General features: G+C 44.3%; 1 long non-coding RNA gene across 2 annotated transcripts; it reads right to left on the reverse strand.

The window, feature by feature from the left end:
- Positions 1-275: 275 nt before the first annotated feature.
- LOC146371812 (uncharacterized) lies at positions 276-5,402 on the reverse strand. 2 transcript variants are annotated; one of them, XR_014802724.1, is made up of 2 exons: positions 5,291-5,402; positions 276-2,614 (listed from the first exon to the last, which is right to left on the reverse strand). It is a non-coding gene; the product is annotated as an uncharacterized LOC146371812 (long non-coding RNA). The 2 variants fall into 2 exon arrangements; XR_014802725.1 differs by having other exon boundaries at positions 276-2,000; positions 5,291-5,382.
- Positions 5,403-7,958: the final 2,556 nt, after the last annotated feature.

A 7,958-nucleotide genomic window follows, 5' to 3' on the forward strand; every position in this document is an offset into this window, starting at 1 on the left:
AAACTAACCTCTCTTTATTCTCTTAAATAATTGGTCTTCACTATGTTCCAATATAGTAGTATATTTTTTATTGGCCAATATTAAAGCTATTATTATATTTAATCAATTATATCATTATTAGTTATTACAGCAGTGAATATGAACTCTGTGACAAATACTGAGCTTCAGTAAAGATTCAAGTTGAAGTTATTTATATTTCCTATCAACTTAAATCTTCACTCAAAGACCAGTATCTTTGACAGTGTATATATAGATGTATTATATATAAGATAAGATAAGATAAGATGACCTTTATTAGTCCCACAGGTGGGAAATTTGTTTCGTTACAGCAAAAGTGCAAAGTTATGTAGCAGAAATTAGAAAACACTGGAATGGAATAAAATAAAATATACAATAAGATAAGATAAAACTATAACAAAATAATGAAATAGAATAATATATACAATAGAACAAAATAGAATACAAATGCTATATACAGCTGAGTAAGAAAATACAAAAGTACAACTTTGTCAGAAAAAGAATTGCACTTATAGCAGTCTTATTGCACATGTGTGGGTTTGATCAGCTGCAAAAGTCTTTGTTGTAGAGTCTGACAGCAGTGGGGAGGAAAGACCTGCGAAACCTCTCCGTGGGTGCCGCAGCCTGCCACTGAAGGAGCTGCTCAGTGCTGTCAGATTCTCCTGCATGGAGTGGGAGATGTTGTCCAACAGGGATGAAAGCTTAACCATTCAAACATTCTCCTGTCACTCACCACCTCCACTGGGTCCAGAGGGCATCCTACAACAGAGCTGGCCCTTCGAATCAGCCTGTTCAGTTTCTTCCTGTCCCCGGCAGAGATGTTGCCGCCCCAGCAGACCACACCGTAAAAGATAGCTGAGACAAATATTGTTCTTTTAATATGTTGGCATTACTAAATTTGGCTCAATGCTTACGTATATGTGTAAAAAGAAAGTGTACGAGCTCTGATAACTATTTCTGACAGAATAAAGAGTAGACTGATATTAAATGTTCCTGTATTGGGTGAGAAAATCCTACCATGTCATAACTGCTTTAAGTCATACAGAATAGATATCAGAGCCTTAAGCGGGGCGATCGTGGCTCAAGAGTTGGGCGTTCGTCTTGTAATCGGAAGGTTGCTGGTTCGAGCCCCGGCTCCGACAGTCTCGGTTGTTGTGTCCTTGGGCAAGACCCGTTGCCTACTGGTGGTGGTCAGAGGGCCCGGTGGCGCCAATGTCCGGCAGCCTCGCTTCTGTCAGTGCGCCCCAGGGCGGCTGTGGCTACACTGTAGCTTGCCATCACCTGTGTGTGAATGGGTGGATGATTGTGTATAGTGTAAAGCGCTTTGGGGTCCTTAGGACCAAGTAAAGCGCTATACAAATACAGACTGCTAAATGGGTCAAACTTTCTGCCCAGTTTGACCCATTTAGCAGAATAGATCGTCCTGTTACATCCTTATAGAATATGATGTAACACTATAGATCAACTTACCTCAGAATATATAAACAATTACAGCAATATGATGCAACAAACACAGCAGTACTACTAATCCAAAATACTCAAAGCTTCATAGAACTGAAACAAGCATTTATTTTTAGGTCCATTCTGCTGCTGATACATACTTTAGATTTCTGAATATTAAACTTGTTTCTGCCTTTCATAGTGTGTAACTTGAAGGCCCTGAGTACTTTCTCCCACACTGAAAACACTGAAATGATAACATTATTTGAACATTACCTAATGAGACTGATTCAGGACAGACAATTAGTTATGTTAAACTTTCCTAGCAGTCCTTCACAAACAGGAAACAGTCTGTCTATTCTCTCCACCTGTCAGCTGCTGCTGGCTCTTCCTCCTCCTCTTCCTCACACACTGCTGAGTTTGTCCTGGTGGATCATCAGGGGTGCAAAGCCTCACAGATGATGTGCAGCAGTGGGTCCCTCAGTCTGTCCTCACTCTGGACACTTGCAGTTGTCACACATGGAAATCAAATGTGTGATAAGCTGCAGGATTCAAACACAAGTGTAACTTATAAATACATGTTCATACATTTATTACACAATCAGAGAGAAAGAAAGAGAGAGAGAGAGTGCAGGACAGACAGACAGGTGACAGTCTCAGGTGTATACACTGCTACAAAACAGCACAAGAGAAGGAGGATTTAGTGTTTGTGTTATTACGAGTGCTCAACAAGAAGAGTTCCCAGTGGACACATGTGTGACTCCTGTGATTAAAGCATCTTTCTTTCAGCTTAACGAGTGAACCGTCAGCTCGTTCAAACACACGTTAAAGCCCGTTTGGCTCGACACCACCGAACAGAGGCAGCAATATAACATAGCTAACATTAACAGTGCAGTGGATCCTGCTTGTGCTGTGATATTTGGCAGCATTCACTGACTTTCAGCTTGTTGTGTTTGTGGATATATGACTGACTTTAATTATCCATATAATCATCACATTTTCTGTAAGATTAATGTCAAGTATTGAAAGAAAGTCCTCCTTACTGCAGCTGAACAAGACCAACGATGGGTCGAACACTTCTGCGATACTCTGAACCAACCTGAGCCACCCCAACGGTTCGAGGCCGAAGACCTGGCACCTTCCATGGATCTTCTTCCTGTCGATATCGGACAAATCAGCATCACTGAAGTCAAGACAGCGATCCGACTCCTCAAGAGTGGAAAGGCCGCAGGCCTGGACGAAATCCTCGCCGAAATGCTGAAGCATGGCGGACCCCATCTTGAAGCCGCCCTTACAAGACTCCTAAACGCCTGCTGGTCAACATCACATGTACCCAATGATTAGACAAAAGGCACCATCATCAAACTTCCAAAAAAAGGTGATTTGGGTGACTGTAACAACTGGCGGGGCATCACGTTGCTGTCGGGGCATCACGTTGCTGTCGGTACCCGGGAAAGTGTTTTGCCTCGCTCTTTTGAATCGGCTACGACACGCAGTGAACGAACGATTGCGAGAAGAGCAGGCTGGGTTTCAGAGTGGCCGGTCATGCGTCGAGCAAATCTTCACCGTCCGCATGATCATTGAACAAACATTGGAATACCAAAGGAAGATTTCTATTAATTTCATTGACTTCGAGAAGGCTTTTGACAGCGTCCACCGGCCGACTCTATGGGCTATCCTACGCCACTATGGAGTCCCTCAGCAGTTTGTAGATGCCTTTCGTTGTCTCTACTCCAACTCCCGTTGCTGTGTCCGGACGGATGACGGCTGCACAGATTTCTTCAAGATCAATACTGGCGTCCGACAAGGATGCGTGCTATCCCCTTTCCTCTTCCTGTTGGTAATTGACTTCATCATGCGACGATCAGTTGACCAAGCTGGCATCGGTGTGCCCTGGCACGAAGCGCGTAATCTCACTGACTTGGACTTCGCAGATGACATCGCCCTGCTGGGCTCGACTCAGGAAGACCTCCAAAAGTTGACCGCGGCCCTGCAGAGGGAGGCGACGAAAGTTGGATTAAGAATCAGCGCCAAAAAAACCAAGGTACTCCGAGTTGGCTATGCACGTGCCCGCATTCCTGTCATGATCAACCAACAACGTGCTGAAGAGGTGGAGAATTTTACATATCTTGGCAGCATCATCTCGAATGACGGGGTCTCTGATCGGGATGTCGACGCCAGAGTAGGGAAGGCAGTTGGTGTCCTGCGACATCTCCAACCTATTTGGAACTCGACCTCCCTGAATGTAAGGGTCAAGATCAGACTACTGAACTCTATCGTCTTCCCTACTGCACTTTACGCTAGTGAAACCTGGCGCTCAACAAGTGCAATTATTCAACACCTGAACATGCTTCAACAACGTGGCCTGCGGCGAATCCTGAGAATTGCCTACCGGGACCGAATAACAAATGAGGAGGTCCTACGAAGAGCAGCCGCCCATTAGCCGATGTTGTTGCAGAAAGGCGCTTCCGCTTTGCGGGCCATATTTTACGCCTACCCCCTCATCGCCCAGCTAAGATTGCCATGACAAGGCGTCCACGCACTGGCAAGCGAAAGCAAGGCCGACCAAAGACCACATGGCGTTGAACATTCATGGACGATCTGAGAACTGTCAACATTGCCTGGAACGAAGCTGAAGCAGTCGCTGCTGACCGACATCGATGGAGATCACTAGCTGCCCGATGCGCCGCCCGGCGTAGGAGGAACTAAGTCTAAGTAATTGAATGGCGTATATTTTAAAGTAAGGCTTTAAAACCCAGTTAGTACTAAAATTGCTAATGGCACTTAACTTTGCCGGTATGTGGCCAACAGTAATGTTTTAACGTTCTTCTTTATTAAACATTTGTGCACAAATAAGTGACACAATATTCAGTACTTACTTTAAAAAAAGTTTACTCTTTGGGCGCCCCGCTTCTGCCATTTTTTTCCGGCAAAATTATCCACACCACCGCCGCGCTATAAAGTCTTAGATATGTTGGGCCATGGAGGATACACCGACCCATCCTTAAAATTCAGGAAAATGAGGGCCGCATTTGGAGCAGCCTTTGAATTGGGACAGCCATCGTTGCGTTGCTGTGACCTAATCAGCCTTAAAATGCGGCCTTTAAGGCTGCAGACCCTGAATACAGTGCACCTTAGCACATGCTACTTCCGGTGGGGAAACTCCTGTAGGGCGCTTTGTTTTCCGGTGTGATACTTGCTCTTCAGTACACCACTGAAGACTATGTAAGTAAGGTTAGGGTTTTATTGTTTTTAGCGTTTTAGGCTGAGAGTTGCTCACAGTAAACCAGTGGCACCAAACTTGGCAAGAGGTTTGAATTAGGGGTGGGCGGTATATACGGTAGAAACGATATAAATTTGGCCAACGGTAGAGATTTTAGACTATACCGCTGTACCGCGATAGCGCATGTTGATGGTGTCATCAAGCTGCGCCTGTTTTGGTCGAAAGCATTGCAGCGGCTGCAAACAACATCATCTGCAAATTATGCCGAGCGACAGTAATAGCAAAGAGATGTTCACACCTATGCGTCCAAACTGCAAATGAATTGCGCATAAGCGAAGCCACTGCTCCCGCACTGACTGTAATGCAGTCAGTTCTTCTTTTACTGTTATGCAATTTTGTGGATCACAAGGTTTAAAACTACTAATAAACACACACCCACACACACAAAATAATTTCATCAGAGTGCCAATTTCAGGTCACTTTTGCTGGTCCAAGCCCGGATAAAGGAGCAGGGTTGGAATTGTGACATTAAAAAACAATAATTCCTAAAATAAATTTAATTTGTAGTTCTAAATAAATTCGAAATGCATTTAGGACATTTTTACTCACTTTCTCTTCCACGATGTTATTTCTCTCTCCAACAACGTAGGTTACAGGTCTGTAGACGACGCTATCAACATGGCTCTACACTTCATCCTGCAGCATCTGGACTCCCCAGGAACCTACGCCAGGATCCTGTTTGTGGACTTCAGCTCTGCCTTCAACACCATCCTTCCAGACCATCTCCAAGGCAAGCTTTCCCAGATGAATGTGCCTGATCCCATCTGCCGGTGGATCACTGACTTCCTGACGGACAGGAAGCAGCATGTGAGGCTGGGAAAGAATGTCTCGGACTCCCGGACCATGAGCACCGGCTCCCCTCAGGGCTGTGTTCTTTCTCCTCTGCTCTTCTCCCTGTGCACCAACTGCTGCACCTCCACCCACCAGTCTGTCAAGCTAATCAAGTTTGCAGATGACACCACCGTTATTGGACTCATCTCGGACGGGGATGAGTCTGCCTACAGGAGGGAAGTTGAACGTCTGGTGTCCTGGTGCAGCCACAACAACCTGGTGCTGAATGGCCAGAAGACAGTGGAGATTATTGTGGACTTCAGGAAGCACACAGCCCCACTCCCCCCCCCATCATCCTGACTGACACCTAGAGCAGGGCGATATGGCCAAAAATATTTATCACGATATATATTTGAAAATTTGCGATAACGATATAACTGACGATATAATTGATGCGAGACAAAATACAACTCCACAACATTACTAGCGCAAAAAGACAACCTTCCATTTATTTTCACTTAAACAAGAAGCTGGTTTTTATGTACATTAAAGCTTTATAAAAATGTAACAGTGCAAATGCAAATTCCTTGCTGAAAGTTTAACCAAAAGGCATTTCCAGTAGAAATGGGCTGACATATCCTGAGCATAACCATGTATAATATCCACTGAAGTTAAAAAGAGGTGCTTTGCAACATTAAACGGCAGTGTGCAGTACGTATTTTTCGGACCATAAAGTGCACAGGATTATAAGGCACATTAAGCGAAACAAAGCAGTCAGATAAATCAAACTTCATTAAACTCATTCTTCTTGCTTCCTCCACTTCTGTACCATTGATTCATTAATGTTGAATTCTCTGGCAGCCGTTCTATTCCCATGTTGTTGCAGTATATTAATGACTAACCTTGTATTGTGGATGGATTATCTCAGTTGTTCTCCTTACTGAAGTTTGGTCCGTTTACAGCATCCTCCCATGCGATTGCATTTGTCTCTAACTATCAGGAACCTTAACGTTAACTTTTATAAGTGGAAAAGTGTTAGTGTTCGTCCTCCAGCTTCACTATGCTAACATAGCTGTGTCGCTAGCGATCACGTAGCACATCATTATATACCAGCTAGCCCAACTTCAGTAACCCTACAAACGTCACTGCTGTTTAGTTTCCTGTCTTCATTTATGTTGGAAGTGATAGCAGAGCTGTACGTTTGAATTTTTTCAGAAATCTCTCAGTCAGAACATGCAATATCATGCTTGGGTAACTAGCGAAACTATTGAGCTAACTTCCGCTAGCTTCCTGCTAACTTCTAACTCCGTTAAATGTAATAAATTTTGTTTTCATGGATGCCTGGAAGTTAAACTTCATAGTTACACCTGGTAAAGCAGCAATGCTGATCGTTTTATTAAAGATGAAAGAATTTAGACAGTTTTTAACTCTCAGTGATGCTGCAGTGTTCGTTTGACCTGAAGCTTACGGAGTTTAGGACCCAGATTACTCCCAGATTTAAGAGCATCTTAGTCCGACAAATACGACAATAACGACGGCCGCTTGCATGTTCTGCAAAAAAATGTGCTTTGTCATGTATCTGACGGACAAACACCAAACCAGTTCCACATCACTGAAGTTGCACCATTTTTACAAACCAATTCTGGTTTCACTCAACAATCGGCCATGTGCGTATGAAAACAAAGGCACTGCGCATGCGCGTTTTACTCATATTCTATCGCGATATTTCATTTTCCTATCGTTGCCTAACATTATACCGGTATTACCGTGAACGGTATAATATGGCCCAGCCCTACTGACACCCTCATCACCTCTGTGGACTCATTCCGCTTCCTGGGTACCACCATCACCCAGGACCTGAAGTGGGAGCCCACCATCACCTCCGTCATTAAGAAAGCCCAGCAGAGGATGTACTTCCTGAGGCAGCTGAAGAAATTCACCCTGCCAACACGGATGATGATACAATTCTACACTGCAATCATCGAGTCCATCCTCACCACCTCCATCACCGTGTGGTACGCTGGAGCCACTGCAGGACCTGTACACCTCCAGGACACTGGGGCGTGCAGCTCGGATCACAGCTGACCCTTCTCACCCTGGACACAGTCTGTTTGACCTGCTCCCCTCAGGCAGGAGGCTCCGCTCCATTCGCACCAGAACCTCTCGCCATAAGAACAGTTTCTTCCCCTCTGCTGTTGGTGTTACGGGTCCCAGATGTGAAGACCACAATAACAAAAAGAATACAAATCTGTAAAAATAAAGGTAGAGTCTCAGAGAAAGAATCACAGGAGCACTCGTATCTTTTCCCGAATTGCGTCTCTTATTTCCGATCAACAAATATAATTTACATCCAGTGCTTTCACTTGTCAGATATGCTCAATAACTGTAAAAGGTAAATAAAAGGCATTTGGCAAATATATGTATCTATGGTCATTACATTTCTCCA

The sequence above is a fragment of the Perissodus microlepis genome, chromosome 15 (genome assembly GCF_051167445.1).
Source record: "Perissodus microlepis isolate ML-2025 ecotype Zambia chromosome 15, ASM5116744v1, whole genome shotgun sequence".
NCBI lineage: Eukaryota > Metazoa > Chordata > Actinopteri > Cichliformes > Cichlidae > Perissodus > Perissodus microlepis.